Here is a 16,964-nt window from a genome sequence, read left to right as displayed (position 1 = left end):
AACCCAACATTCCCGACGGGTACCCTGATTTTGGACCATACTCTGGAACTGTTTTGTGGTCTCCCTAGTCGGAGTTGGTACAATCCCAGATTGTGTTATTTCTTTGTCTGTGTTATCATCCTTGGTGCCCTTTATATGTGCCTACTGACTTCTGCCTCCAGCAGCCCGGAAGAAAAGGTCCTTAACCTGCTTTGAAACTGACTTCCAGTAACCCTGCCCCAGAACTGTCTCCAGAAAGATTTCCTTCTTCTCCGTCACCTATGGTGGATGGAGTCTTCTTGGAGTTCATAGAGTGGAGCATCTATCATATCCCGACTCTAGTGGCTGCATAGGTTTAGATCTGAATATCTTGAACTTTGCTTCCATTGGTTGCTCTCCTTGTTCTGCCATATTCAGGTTCATCAAGATACTCCATTTCGGGTGCATTGCTTGCTTCGGAGTGTCATCCCTAGCATTTCTGACCTATGGGCTTTTGGGTTTCATTCTGGGACGAAGGGTCCATATAGGCTTGCCGCTGCTCTGGTTCTCTTCTAAGGGATTGCCTTAGGAAGGGGAAGGGGATGGTAAGGTTGGAGGTAGGTTGGCTATGGGGTAATATTTCCAAGAGTCAATTATCACGAGCCAGTGGCAAGTGCACATTTTGATCCCTGTGGTTGGTTACAACTGCTTTACTTGACTGTTTTCTTCTCTTCCTTACCCAAATGAGCGGAATGGGAGTGATGTCATTCCACTCATACTGCTAGGTGAATGTCTGCTACCCCCAGGTAGCCAGTGTACAATGCAGGCCCCTGATAAAGATGTAATGGAATACAGACCGTTATGAGCATTGCTTCATGCTTCCATATGTTGGGTGGTCAGGAAGGGACCCCATGATTACGAGGGGTTCATGTGCATGCGCCGTATTAATGACTGGGGATGGCGGTGAAGTGGGCGCGATGTTGCAAATACACATGCATCGAGTGTAGTTAATTATGGATGGGATGTGTTACTTTTTAGTGTTACTATTTGTGTAAAATTTATACATATCAGAGTTGCACACACATAGAAAGATACAATGTTAAAACCGCAAACGCAGCATGAACACGATATACAGAGAGTGCTCGAAAAGAACCTGGAAAGGGTTTCAATGTGCATGTGGAGTGGGGCCTGTCCTGAGATCCCGCGGGAAACAAGGAATAACATTTATAAAACAACAAACACAGAGAGAGAGATATGTGTATAAGGAGTTTTTGATTGCACAGAGAAATACATGGAAGACGTTTAATAAGGAGTTTATATACATCTGCATGCAGTGGGGTTTTGTGAGTTTACTCAGACTTTGCAGTTAGCAGCTACATGATGCATTTTTAGACAGCTGGGACATTCTGTTTTTATGGGCCTGGGTATTGAAGGAGGAAGGATGAGTAAGCCAGTATGAGGTCAGCTTGTCCGCAGGACGAAGGTTTATGACTTAACAGATCTACAAGGAACAGATGTGATCTTGCTCGTTGCATGGAAGAGGCCTAGAGGGGGTTGACCATTTGCTTGGGCTGGGAATGAAGATGGGGCATGAGGCCAAGGTGTGCAGCGGTCATTTATTTTTGCAGGTTGAAACTAGAGGATGTTCGTGCTGGAGTAGTGGTCTTATAAATGAATATGTTTTAAGAGAAGCCAGGAGTGTAGGGCAGGTGAGATTGCATTCTATTGTTCAAAGAAAATCTGTTTGTACAGGCCTTCCTCGTATTGCTACAATAAACAAGTGGACCATGTGCAAATTAAGGTTAAAGGCTCTAGGCCAGTTGTTACTAAGTAATTAATTATGTTGTATGTGAATGTTTCATTGTACCATTATGTCACGACCTACTGTGGACCAATCCCCAGCAAAGGCGGACTTCGAATATGATCTGTAGATGGTCGTAAAGATTGTCGATGACCAATGAGAAAGAATGAATTAGTAAAAGATGTAAGTTCTTTGTAAATGTTTAGTCCAATCATGCTTGAAGGGCGGGTGGTAATAAAATATCTGGGAGTGTTTTAACTGTTGCCAAAATGTATACAAATGTAACAATTGATGTAGTTCATTGAGACTTTTCTTGGGTTGGTTCCACAGGACTATCCAACTGCTTTTTCTACAATAAACCTTGCTTTACGTACAAAAAGTGCACTTGTTCCTCAGGTGGTGGACCCCGGTTTGGGCTGAGGTAATTCAGAGTATGCTCCTACAAATTTGGTGACCACTAAGAAGCCCCAGGCTTTCCGAAACATTGGGGGTCTTTTGTCCACACTGCTCGACTGCGGTACCTCACTGCGGGGACCAGTCTTTCGTGCACGGTGAAAAAAGAGAGGTCGGCAAACGCCATATTGGTTAATGGTCCTTCTGCTCCCCGGAGGCGTGGTGCTGTGGTACAGCTGTGCAGAGCGACTTGATGGAGCACCACATTGGAGCGCTTCGCTTCACACTAGTGTAAATTTGGACATAAATCAAGGGTTGTTTCTTTTTTAAGGAGTTTTGTAGGGGAGGAATTGGAATACGATGATTCAGAATTAGTCAGGGTTGCAGGGATTGTAAAAGTGGATGTGTTGACAGAGTGTTTGAACTTTTTCTGTGTTGTAAGTCTGTGGTATATATTTCATTCCCTAGTTTATTATTTTAGAGGTGTGAGGGGTATCCTACCCGGCACGCCCATCATGGGGATTGCCTTGATACCCTTTGGTTTGCATGTCTGGTTGGCTGGCCTAAAGGTGGGGTGGTATCTTATATGTGAGGAACCTTCACCTACGTCTCCCTGATATCCTCTGCTTAGGTGGCCAGGGAAGGGCAATCACTTTTGGATCCCAACCCTGGGGGTGGATATGCAATGGAGAATCACCTAGGTAAAGGAGACTTGGAGAATGGAAGGGGGTTCTCCTTGGGTGAGACACGGTATCCCCCATTTCCATTTCATGATGAACCTTCAGTCCCAGCCGCCTTTATAGGGTATTGTCATCCTTTCCCCTGTTCTTCCTTTCCGGATGACCCAGGAAATGTCATCAATGTAGTGACACCAGCAAGAGGTTAAATAGGAGGATATTTCCTTATTCAGGGAAGGTAGACACATGTGAACCCCCTAATATTGTTTTAGAGAAAGATCAGGTCAAAATGGAAACAACAGAACCGAAATGTGTGCATATTCCCCCTCAATCACACCACTCTTGTACTGGGACAATGAAGAGGTGACTTGGAGTTGTACACACCCACATTCAGTTACACCACTCTAGTATTGAGACCAGGAATAGGCCTGGAAACTATTGTGAGGGTCAGGCATGCCTAAACAACATAAGTAATTGGAGTCAGGCAATTGGATTGAAGGGCTTGCCCCTGCAACCTATTAGCAGGTCACAGGTGCATAAAAGGTCCAGCTGCCAGCAAGGATGGGGAAACCAGCAGGAGAGAAACCGGGCTGGGAGAGGCAGGTCTGAGAGCAGAAAATTCCTACCAATAAGGAGGCTGCCGAGGAGGTTCCTGTCTGGAGGGCAGGACACCGGCTATTGCCAAGGGGAGACTGGGACGCCGGGGCCTGAGCAGCCATGAGAGGGTCAAAGCGGTCAGAGCCTCCTCTGTCGGGTTCCCATAGCCAGAGGGACTTAACCATGTCCTTAAAAAATGGAAGATCCCCAAGTGCTGCAGGCCACAGGTAGCATCCGCAAGTGAAGAGCAGAGCTACCGGCAACTCACAGCAAGATTCATTGAAGGTGAGCGCTGCTCGCTGTGATGAAACAACTTCCGGGGCACCACTGGTCCAGGGATGAATATCGGTTTATAAACCATCAATCAGCCCCACACCTCTAGTACACCAGAAGGGATCCAAACAGATTGGAAAAACAAGTCTATTATAAATCTCCTTGTCCAGTATTGGTAACGTGGACAGAATGGGAGGCTTATCTGCGCAAGGTTGTGGATCGTTGGTTAGTTGCAACACAGCAAAATTACAATTATTACCCAATGATAAAAGGGACGGTCCAGTCAAGGTTGTATACAAATATCTACTTTACTATTATTACAACAGACAGTTCTAGCACACCACAAAATACAACCCACCCTGTAAAGGAACACAGAAGACAGACAGTTTCACAAAGGAAAGGGATGCACTCTGGATACTGACAGGAGGGTAGTCGGTAAAGAAATCAGTCTTAACTGTTCAAGGTTATTTGTTTTCAGCACGAAGGGAGCAAGGGGTTGTATATGTCACTAGGGGCCTTTGGAGAACGACCAGGGGGACAGAACCACAATGTACTAGGTGCTTGAGATGATCTTGATCCTCAACAGCGTTGAGTCTGTTCCAGGACGCTTTGCAGCTTCTGGGGCAAAGTTCAAGACAGGAGACAGCCGCAGGTATCAGGCGGCAGGCAGTTCAGCAAGCGAGGCTGGATGGATGGCTGTGGGATGGCCTACATGGCGGCTCAGGTCCAGAATTGTTGTCTGTGTGCAGGTTGGCGGATCTGGAACGCTGGTCGAGGTGTTTCAGACGGCTTTAGTGACTGCGGCGTGATAACAGTCAGTGGTGCAGCCGGTCGCGGTTCGAGGGCTCGACTGTCTTGAAAATGTCCTTAAAAAATGGACGCTGGTTGATGCTTGTTGTGGCACTCCTCCTAGCATCTTTGCAGTGCTCATGTTGTCCTTTAAAGTGGATGGCCCAAAGCTGAGGAGGGCGTTTGCAGGCAACAGCCTTGTCCTTTGTTCAGAGACTCTCTGACACTTCCCACCTAGGAAGCTTGCTGGCAGAACCTAGCAGGGCACACTGTGTGCTGGCTTGGTACCATTCTGGAGCTGCTGGATGGGTCCTCTGAGGTCAGTATCTCCCACTGTTCCCTGGGAGATGTTTAGGGGAGGGGTCTTGCTTCCCTCTTTTAAAGCCAAATGGGCCCCAGTGATTGGACCAGGCTAGGCCTACCTTAAGGAACCAATCCTGGGTCCCCACCAAAAATCTTCTGTTATGCGTGAGGCCATAACTAGAGTATTTTGCAAAAGGAAAGGTAAGGGATGACAAACTGTACTACTAAGTCCCACCCATCTTCCTGTCTGTTGTGGATCAAAGTGTCTCTCTGGTAAATTGAGCTCCCTGTGACTCCTAATCAAAGCGCAGGTCTCCCTTGACGTTTGTGGCAAGTACAGAATTCTGTCTCCATCAAATCACATATTTCTTCCCTCTGAAAGGGGGTTCCCTGCAGGGGTTGCCTATTGCAAACAGTTGTCCCAGACATGCCATTCACTGCCCTTTATACAGAACGGTGGGAGCTAGCTTCAAGTGGACACATTGCATATCAAGGAGGTGTTGGTGTTTCCTGTTACTTGTGTTCTGTGAACAGGCCACTTCACAGGCCTGCTTCAATCAACTGTCATCAGTATGCGCTGCCACCACACAGAACTACAATAGAACAGGGCGGATCCATGGAGCTTTTGATATTTTTATTAGGCTGGCCATGGCCGGAGGAAGGTGTTGCCTTCCCCCTTGCTGTGGCTGTCACATTCCAGCTGAACATGACAGGGAGGACTGTGCCTGTAGGCTGTGTCCCCCCCAGAGTACACTTGACTATGTTTGTTGTGCAGTGAGCATAGGAAAATATGTGTGAATTAGCCGCACACATTTTCTGAGGTTGATCTCCCATCATTCTATTTGTTACAAAATTTCAAAAAAGCCCAGGCAAGCGCACACTCCCCATGGGGATGGTCGAATTCCTCACACTCGCAGAGCTACAGAGTAGAGTGCAGGGAGCCGAAAACAAAGAGAGAGGATGCCTGGCGGGGCCACAGAGGAATGGTGAGTGAATCAGAGGGAACACTCATACCGGTATGCTCCTGGGGCTACTACAGAGTATATGCAAATGCCAAATGAACAGAAATATGTGTATAATTGAAAGCCAACCCAAAGTACGTTTTTTCATTCTATATTACGAGCAAGTTGAACTGTAATTAAAGGAACTTGAATATAAAGCAAGCATTATTGAGTGCCGAACTAAAGGAAAGCTTTGATAAGCCTACGAATGAAACGAAGGCAGGTGTGAAACACATGTAATAAACATTTAACGACAAAGAATGAATCTTTACCAATAAAGTGAAAAGCAAGTGATGAGCACTCATGAAGATTGAGAAAGCAAGGGGGTGGAAGAGAGTGAGCACCACAGAGTGAGTTGTGTGGAAGAACACACTGTTGAAAAGCCAAGAGGATGGCAAGGATAAACCGAAGTGAATGTAAGCCAGAACACGGGTGCAGTGACAGAGAAACCTGTGTGGGCAAGAATAGGGTTATCGGTTGCATGACCTGTAATGGGTGGACCGTGTGGTCTGACAACTGACTCTAGACCAAGGATACCCTGTTTGGAAAAGCCAAGGAAAAGCGCTCTACAAATAAATGAACTAAACTAAACAAAACAAATAATCTTCACTTGTGAATTAGATTGCTGAAATTAATGCAGAAGATAGCAATCTGTATAAAATATTGAAGAGCCTGAGGGATTGTAAACTATACCTGGAACTGGTTTTGGGAAGTAAGAGACATGCACTTATTGTGAGTTGGCAAGCTCGATGAGCTGGCGTCTTTGGGAAGGGAAAGCTAAAACATTGTTAACTGTGTTGCTGCCTTGGGGAAGGGAACTCCTAGACCCTTTTGAAACTGTGTTGTCTTCTTGGGGAAGGGAACCCCAAGGTCCTTTTTGAACTGTGGGGAAGGATTTGTTGGAAGCGCATGCACCTGGGCGTTGGATATTTAGTACTTAGAGTTTGTCCAATTCCATTGAGTAGATAGAGTTCGAGAAATGCAAAGTCGTTGTCAACTCAGATGTTTTTGGTGCTGGTTTATTAACATCTAGGGTACCGACACGTGTTTCGACCCATCCTGACTGCAGAGGCCTCGCTGGCCTTTTCGCTTGCTACTCAGCAGAGCCATATTCTGAAGCTCATCACCCGGCACACCTGCCCTCAACTACTCAAAACCCGCCTTGATAAAGTCCCCTGTTGGGTCGAAACACATTCTTTGCCTGTTGAGGGAGAATGTGGATACTACAGAATTTACATAACTTGTTGACTACGAAGCATAAAGGCTCGAAATTAGATAAGCTGCTAGATGTTTTAGAGCTCTGGGGCATGTATGAAAAAGCCAAGAATGGCCACAGTGTTAAGATCATGGAAGAGTGGCCAAAAAAGGAAAGTGTGGGGGTTCCTTCTGCTACGTCTTATTTGGGTGCGATCATTTATTGCCCGGAGAGGGGTATACAGAGCCTGAGTTTGTACCTCCATTCTCCCCAGCAGCTACTGCAGTGGCTACAAGATGGATACAGGTAGCAGCTCCAGTTGCTGTGACTCCTAGAATTGACATCTCGAAGGAAGTAGAAAGGTGACTCTTTCAATGGTTAGGGCTGCAGAGATGTTAACGAACGGAGAGGAGAGCGGGAAGGGAGCAACTCCCTCGACTTCTAGATTAGCACATAGATTAAAAGAGCAAGAGAGAGTGAGACCAGCAGCTAGAAGCATGGATAGAGGACTGAAAATGAGGGAGAAGCAGGAGGTCAGGCATTTTGCTGCTAGGATAAAGGATAGGCTGCGGGAAGTGATGGAGACGCAAAAACGGGAAAAAAATGAAGGAAGCACTGATGCTAGCGGAGGAAGATATCATGTTGCTACCGCAACAGAGAAATGAAGAGGGGGAAAAGGAGGAAAGACAGACAAAGGATGTAGAGGAAGGAAGGTGGAGACATAGGCAGGTTCTTGTGAGGCTCGATAAATCAGTCATCAGAAAGGTCAAGGTGGACATGGAGGACGAGTAAACTGGTACAGGTACAGGGGCCAAGCAGGGATGATGGGTGATGGCTCCCTATGGTAGTGTTGAGTATGCTTCTGTGCCTGTAGACGGGTCAGCAGATGGGGCGGCTGAAGTAGACGATGAAGGGCACGAGGAGTGGGATGTTGAGCATGGAGAGCAGGATGTAGTCACCCTTCCTCGTGCTCTAGTAGCAGCTGTAGGTAATACACCATGGAATCATAGGGCACGCCAGGGTACTCACATCACCGGAGTATGGCAGAGATGAGGAAAGCTCCTGTTAAATAGGGTGTAAACTTAATTTCCGTTACTCCCGAAGGGTCAAAAAAGGGCATAGTATGTCCCGTGGTATACATGGATCGGAACAACCTGATGAAGACACTCCCTTCTTTTTTAATTTTATTTTTTAAATGTTTTTATTGGTTTCATGATCATGAACAAAATACATTGTTAACATACACGAGAAAAAAACCTTTAACATTATCTTGATCCTTCATTCACTCCTCAACCATCACCTTAGAAAGGCTTTAATAAAACAGACCAAACTTACTATAGCTAAACAAATAAAACCGAAGTATCTTGTTTCTCCTGAGCCATTTCATTATTCATCATCCCAAAACATTATGTTTAAGTAGTCACAAAGTATACTAAATTTTTCATTCGATAAAAGAGATGAGGTAAACCACTATGTCATCTCCTCCCCACTTTGTTTTAGGACGAATTCCAACATTTTCATTACTGTGATTACCAAACCTGTTTGCTCTCCTATTAGAACCCATTCCCACCAACCAGTGGAACTTAATGTTTCCCCGACAGTTTCATATCCCTCTAAGTAGGAATTTCTAACTTGTTTTAAAGATTCACAGGCAATAATCAGGTGCATAGGTGTCTCCACTGATTCAGCGACTTTACAGAAGCAACACTGAGGGGTTTCTACCCCTTGCATTTTGCTCATCCTTTGCACCTCTCTTGTGTCCAAAATGTTTAAGCAACATCTAAACAGCATTTCTCTATATCTTAGAGAAGGACATTTTTGCATGTAACGGGGGAGAACCTTCAAACCTTTTCCATCAACAATCCGTGTGTGCCTTAACTTATCCTTCCGACATCGATCAATGGTATCAATCCAATCCCATGCCTGCAACTTCTTTTTCACCTTTGACGGGTTTCCCATCAATTCACCCACCTCAATGTCTCTCTCCTGCAAGATCTTCTCTACTTTAAGTTTCCAGAGATCAAGGTGTTTATCATAACCTCCCATGCTTATGTCCAAGATGGTGAATGGGACTATTAGAGTAGCTTAGGCGCATTTTCTATACAGAGCCAGAGTCTTCCACACCACCATGGATTCCAGCGATTGAGATTTAAGCTCATGGATAATCGCACAGGTTGGCAGGCCATTCGGCAGTCTCAACACTTTCTTCCAAAAATATCCTATGTTTATAGAAGGAAATTATTGGGATCAGTGTGAATCTCCCAAATCTACAATGAAAGGACCTTCCCTGATTTATTAATACTGTCAGCCTACATCGTACATGCTGATAGTGGTCCATCTCATTCCTGCTCCTATTGATAACCACCCCAAGTATGTTATAGAATCAACTATTTCTAATGGGGTGTCCTCCACTCTCCATGTGAATCCCTCCCTTTTCTTTTCAGCTGCTGACTTCATAGTCACAATTTTAGATTTTGTGACATTGATTTTCATGCCGTTCAGGCTAAAAAAATCTTCATAGGCCACTAACTGCCTCTGCAGACTAATCTGCGGCTGATCTAAGAAGACAAGAGAGTCCGCAAATAAAATCCACGGCACCTCCAACCCATTGATTTTCGGGTGGAAGGCTCTTACCTCACTTTCAGAGTCCGACAGTTCGGCAATGTAAAGGCAAAATAAAAGGGGTGCAAGGGCACAACCTTGTTTTAATCCAAAAAAGGTGTGGATCTTTTTGGAGAGGGGTCCTTTGCATGACAATCGGATCCTGACAGAGGTATCAGTATACAAGGCTTCCATGGCTTCAACCAAGTGAACCGGGCAGCCCCACGACCTCAGTTTCACCCATAGTTTTCCCCTAATTACTTCATGGAGCGCTTGTTTGGGGTCCATAAAGGCGAGGTAGAGAGTTCTTTCAGATTCCAATGCCCTCCCTTTTAAAACATTTAAAATGAACAAATTGAGCGATATACCTACACCACTTACGAACCCTGTCTGCCTGGGGTCTAGGATACCACTTTTCTCTGCCCATGCTCATAGATCTCTCAGCAGGACTGTCGCAAAGAGCTTAACAATTGAGTCGAGCAAATCAAGATACTCCCTTCGCTCACTGCAGGAACGGGGAAGTGGATTTATGCATTGGAGGAACACACCGCCAGTGTCACGTTGGCCATCAGGGACATGAAAAGCCTATTCGCTAATAGGGGAGCAGTGAGATGAGATTTGGAGAAAAGTGGGGCATCCAAGAGTTCAGTTAGACACAAATACTCATGACGGAGCAGCTTTTAATAATTATAGGGCACATGTTTGTGGGGCCCTGCGAGTTATGCATCTGGATGCGCCAGATATAAATTCGATATTGACAAAGACAATGAAATTGGAGGATGAGCCTATCGCACACATCCACGATTCAGGAGATGTGGAGAGCAGAGATGTAAGAAGGGTTGGATCAAAGAGGGACTCCCCCTCTAGGGATAAGGACAACCATCTAGGGTACAGTCCTTATGAAGTATCAAACCCCCACATACTCTACCTTTCCTTTCTCTGCTAACCTCTTTGTAGACAGTAGACCTATGTACTGTTATAAGGCAGAGTATACAAAGGTTCTGGAAAGTTTTGAAACGAAGATGAACAGCAGGAACCTAAGTAATCCAAGTACTGGGATGAGTTGGCCTTGCAAAGAAATACATATAAAGCAGTTGCCCTGGTATTTGAAACATAAGGAGATATGGGGGGATGAAGCCTTATGTGGCTTCAAACGCAAAAAATGAGGTCAGAAATCTATTTATGCAATTTAGATTGTGAGGCCTCCCCTCTGGGAAGTCCAGCAACTAAGTGCAGAAAGGCACCTCGGACTGGATTATGTGAATGTGATAATAAAACCATTAACATTTTGGTGCTCTTCTCTTATGTCTACATCATCCCAGAGGGAGATGGAAGATACTTCTATCCCTCTTTAGTTCAAACAATATTAAAATGTGTACTGAGACCCTGGACTAATGCGCATTGTGAGGAGTCAGACATGGGAGATGGACACATAGGTGAAGTTTGCTCACTGGAGGAGGACACAGGGCACAGAGAGCACTTCTCTCCTTTGGGACAGCTGGCCCCAGCAACTCTCCCCACTGCGCGTCCTCTGCATCTCTTGGCCACCACGATTTCAGCCACAGAATATTCACAATGTCCCGCTATCGATAAAGCGGCAACGCCGACCCCTGCTTCACTCTGTTCCTGATGATCCTGCTGCTTCTGCTCAACCTGCACCTGAAGGACCTTTAAATATTTAAAGGTCCTGCTCAGGTGTGGGTTATTACACCCACTAGACCACATACTATGGTCTGGTAACTCTGAACCTCTCTTCCTCGTCCCAGTACTAAGAGCATTATGGGACTGGAAGTCCATAATGTTCCCGAGGTGAATTAGCATAAAATTCTTCAACATCTTTTATTCACTTTGTTCAAGGGATTTATGTGACCATGGATGTCGTTTGGGAGTCGCACTCGCCACCCCTGAGGTCTCCCTGGCTACCCCTAAAAAAAAAAGAAATACTATTTTTTTTATTTTATTTTTGTGAAATATTGGGGCTGAGGCCCATGCTATGTGGCTCTTTGTATCTGGAGTGGCTGGCTTTCTTGTTCAGGTTTCTTTAAAAAAAACAGGGGGTTCCACAAGTGTAACACTTTGAGCAGTGACCCTAAATAACAAACAATTGGAATAACAAATAATTTGTCTTTTTGGAATTCCAGACAATAATTGCTAGACTCATTACAGGTTTATTTCAGGCACACTCCAGGGGGTGAGTCGCTGATTTAGTCTGTTCTTAAACACCTCAAATTCACAATGCAGACAAAATACTACAAAAAGCATTTAGAGTAGACTAAGCATCCATTTCGGACTATGTATTTTGTTTTTTTCAAGTTACATTTATAGCATGTTTTTTTCTGCTGATACATATGGTGATCCATTCTTGAAGGAAATGTTTATTACGTTTCATAGCGTATTTAGGAATAATGCTATGTGATGCCACTTCCTGTTTTGTCAAGGGGTAAAAGGTTATGTCCCTTCACTTCCCGTGATGTCACTTTGGGGTGGAGTCAAATGGCATAACTTCCTGTGATGTTATCAGAGGTCAAGGGTCATGTGATTTCACTTCTGCTACCCCTGGCATTTTGGTGAAATGACGTCCCTGTATGTGAAACATTTTTATTGGAAGGTTTATACGAGGAACCCCATGTAGAATCAGTACTACTAAAATTAGTAGCATTAACTCCCTTTTTCTGATATTCTTCCTTTTCATAATCACAAAGAAGTCTTTTATATCTGATACATTGGGTAAGACTGGGAGGAGAGGCACTACAGTGACAATTTGCCATCAACTATTCAGGCATTCGCAAACATTCATCTTCATAAGAGGATGAATACCGCTGACACCTCCCCCAGGGTTAGGATCGGGCAGTTTCTGCCTTTCCCAGGCCACATGAGAGGAGGTTTAAGGCTCAGATCACTCTGCAGGATTCATCACAGTATCCACTAATGATGAGAGCGTGACAGAAGGAGTGGCCCGCTCCTTCACTGTGGCCCGGCGTGACAGGAGAAGGGCCTTTGTTTCTTAGAGTTGTGGTCCTTGCTAAAAGATAGGAATTTGGAAATGTCATTGCTTGTATCTTAATATGGTTATGCCTTTATTTATTGTGGTCTACCCATTTTATTTTTAGTGTCTGTTTCTATGATGACATTTTACTTGTTTTGTACTGTAATGGTGTTTGCTCCGCAATAAAGTTATGATGATGATGAGACGTAGACATATCACGTAAGAGAGACAGTGCGAGAGACAGAGAAAGAGGCACATGTGGAGCGGGAAAAGAGAAAAGATAGAACATGAAATACAGAGGAGGCACAAAGAGAAAGACTGGCTATGGCTGACTTAGAGACTGCATGAGGCAGCTGGACGAAGATGAAGGAGAAGGACTGTGACAACGTAGAATGAATATAGTGTAGGAGAATGCCTGTGATGAAGGAGGAGGACTGTGACAAAGGAGAAGGACTGACTGAGGACTGTGACAATGTAGAAGGGATGTGAAGAAGGAGATGGGCTGATGAAGGAATGTGATGCAAGATTGACAAAGGATAATCACTGTGGTGATGAAGGACTGTGAAGAGAGATAACGACTGTGATGAAGGAAAGCAACTATAATGAAGGAAGACAGTGATGGGGACTGTATGGAAGGAGAAGGACTGATAAAGGTAATATACTACGATGAAGGACAAGGACTGTGGTAAAGACGGTGATGAAGAAGAACTGTGACGAAGGAGAGGGACTAGGAAGAAGGAGAAGGATTATGATGAAGGAAAAGGACTATGATGAAAGAGAAGGGCTGTGGTGAAAGAAAAGGAATGTGATGAAGGAGGATTGTGCCAAATGAGAAGGACTGTATGAAGCAGAAGGACTGTGATTAAGGAGAAGGACTATGACAAAGGTGAAGAACAGTGATGACAAACTGTGGTGAAGCGGAAAGAATGTGGTAAAAGACTGTAATAAACAAAAGGACTGTGATGAAGGAGAAAGACTATGATGATGGAAAAGAGCTTTGATGAAAGAAAAGGACATATTAAGGGCTAAGGTGAAGGAGAAGGATTGTGTGGAAGGATGACTGTGATAAAGCAGAAGTACTGTGGTGAACATGAAGAACCTTGATGAAGGAGGACTTTGACAAAGGAATATGAAAAATTACAACAACTTTAATAAAAGAAAATGACTTTGATAAAAGACTGATGAAGAAGGACTGACAAAGGAGAAGGACTGTAATAAAGGGGGGCTATGAACAAGGGCTATGATGAAGGAGACGGACAGTGATGAAAGAGGCAGTGATGAAGGTGAAGCACAAGCAGGAAGAAGGAATGTGACAAAATCAAACTCTGACAAAGGACAAGGACTGGTGAAGGAGAAGGACTATGATGAAAGAATACTGTGACAAAGGAGGAGGTCAGCCATGAAAGACTGTGATGAACAACATCATTTTTGACAAAGGAGAAGAACAGTGATGAAGGGGGACTGTAACAAAGTTCCATGACTGTGGTGAAAGATAGACTGTGAAAAGAGGACTGCAATGAAGATGGACTACAAAGAAGGACTGTGACAAAAGAGGGCTGCGAAGGAGGTGGACTGTGAAAAAGGAGAAAGAATAATGGCGGTGAAGCACTATGAAGAAAGAAGATTGTGACAAAGAATGACCAAGACGAAAAAAGGACTTCAGCAAAGGTGAAGGACTTTGAAGGAGAAGGACTATGATAGAGAAAGACTATGATGAAGGAGCAGGGCTGTGGCAAAAGAAAAAGAAGGAGGTCAGAATAAGACTGAAGAAGGAGAAGGACTGTGAAGAATAAGGACTGTGATGAAGGACTGTAACAAAGGTCTATGTCTGTGATGAAAAAAAGTACTGTAAAAAAAGGATTGTGATGAAGTAGGACTGTGAGAAAGAAGCGGTGTGACAACGGAGAACTGTAAAGAAGAAATAGGACTTTGACAACCAATAAGGATTGATGAAGGTAAAGGACTATGATAAAAAGGGACTGTGATGGAGAAGGACTGTGATGGAGATGGATTATGACGTAGGAGAAGTGATGTTACAAAAGAAAATGAAGGATGACTGTAAACAGAGGGCTGTGAAGAGGAGACGGATTGTGATGACGAAGAATGGGTGAGAAAGAAGAGAAAGACTGATGAAGGAGGACTGTGATTGAGTGAGGAAGAACTGAGATGAAGGAGTGTGATTAGCATCGGAGGGTTGGACGTTATCTAATGTTATGATTAAGTGTTCACCAAGTATAATTTACCTGGGGTTTCACATTGTTACTTAGCCCCTGAAGGTAAACCTCCGTTCCTATTTACTTTAGTGCCTTATAAATCAAATAGTAATGTTTGGTAGGAAATTGGGGAGGTTCTCTATTAAACTGGCATTGGGCCTCATTAGGAGTCCTGCAGAAACCGTGCCGGAAATTCCAGCAGGTTACCGCCAGATTCGTATTACCATTTCGCCTCCGTGATTGCCAGAATCACCGGGGCATTACAACCCCAGGGACTCGGTAATTCCAGAGGTGGAATTCTGTTCATCCCCATTCCCATGGAGTCCCATAGGAGTCCATGGGAATGGGGAAGTGGAAACACCGGCACCATGCTGTAATGGTGCTGGTGTTTCCATGTCCGCCTGCAGGCGGGTAGTGTTAAACCCGCCAGGTCAGAGTGACACCTCCCGCCTGCAGAACTCGAGATCAGCCGGTCCGGCCGGTTTTACCATCACTGTTCTTTCCGGACCGGCTGACTCGTAATGAGGCCCATTGTCTTTTTATGAAGGGAAAATTGTTCCAAAGCTGATCTACAGTGCAGAATTATGGTTGGGCGACTCCTTTAAATGTCTGGATCTAATAGAGGGGGCACTGTGGCGGCGCATTTTAACTCTTCCAAAATCAGTTCTGCTCGCAGATATTCGTTATGAGCTTGGTGTGCTGTCTGTTAAAATAAGAGTTAGTTGGTGATTGTTGTCCTTTTATAGGAACATTATTGATTCTCAGGAGGGTTCATTATATTTGACATCAAACAAGCCATGGTTAATGTCTCCTACTTAGGGAAAAAGTGAAACTATACCAGAAACTTGATAAACTTTTGTGAAAAATTATTGAATCAAGTGGGTTTGGGGAAAAGAAGAACTAATGCTAAATCCAGACAAGGCAAAACATCTCCTTTATGATCTTGATTGGGTGAAGACGACTGATTCCTTTCATGCCTATCCCTCACTGGATCATTTAATCCATTAATGTAAATGAAGAGGGAGCGTTGCTATGTATTTGAATCTTTACCCAAATCACCTTTTTTAGGTCTCTTATGATAAATTGTAGACTTAATTTATTGCCTACAATGAGAATTCTGTGTAGTAGAGGGATGATTGATCAATTAACAACACTATGCAGATTTTGTAAGGACAGTAAATATGTAGAAACTTTGAGAGATCCAATTGTTGAATGTCCTGCGTTAAATGTACTTAGAATGACTTACCTCCAGAAATTGCTATTGGGAATTGACTGGCATAACAATGAAAATCTTTGGAAAATTTGTTTGAACTGTGAGAATAGATCAGATCGGTATCTGTAGCAGCATTTTAAAATTCCCTATGTATTTATTCTGTGTCAATAAGGGCACGTGTACTGATTAATTAGGGTCTCATACTTTTGAACTGTGATGAATTTAACATTTTTGATGATATTGTGTGTAATTTGTATAATTGAGAATTGTTTTTTATACATTGTATTTTTAAAACCTGTGTTATTTGTAAAAAAAAAAAAGAAAGCAGTTCAACATAAGAAGAAACAGACAAAATCTCCAGGAAATCTCACTAGTTGGCTCATCACAGATGAAGAGACTAGTTATGTCTCGAGTTTTGAGGATGCAATGGAGGATTTGAAAAAGGTAGTTGAGATCCATGACCACGATCCACAATTTCAGGTTCAGTCCAATAATGGATTAAGTGCTGCTTTAAGTGCACCAATTTCTGAGGCTAAAGTGAAATCCACTAAGACTGCAACTTTGAATACAGCAACGAATCAATTAGACCCAAAGATATTCACTATTGGCTTTGAACTAGCAGGATATGCAAAACTGAAACTCAACCGCCCGGGGCTGTTAACACTACTACACAAAATACCAATCTTGAGGGTACTACATTCAGGAGATTTTGTAGAACCCCTTGATGTAGAAGAAAGCAGCATGGCTAGAGTGCATTTTGCGGTATCAGAAACCGCTCAAATGATTTGTCAATATGAGAATACCTTTAAGAGCCTGGGCTATATCCTAGACAGTGAGAATCATGTGGCTAGTACGGGGACAATATGCTGTGACAAGTGTAAATGTGCTTTAAAAACACTGACAGTCACAGTTAAAGGAAATTATATGGCCCTGTAAATTATGAATGAGGATGCAAATGTGAAAG

The sequence above is a fragment of the Ambystoma mexicanum genome, chromosome 5p, assembly GCF_040938575.1.
Source record: "Ambystoma mexicanum isolate Mex_15411 chromosome 5p, UKY_AmexF1_1, whole genome shotgun sequence".
NCBI classification, from domain to species: Eukaryota; Metazoa; Chordata; class Amphibia; order Caudata; family Ambystomatidae; genus Ambystoma; species Ambystoma mexicanum.
This window is presented reverse-complemented; position numbering follows the sequence as displayed.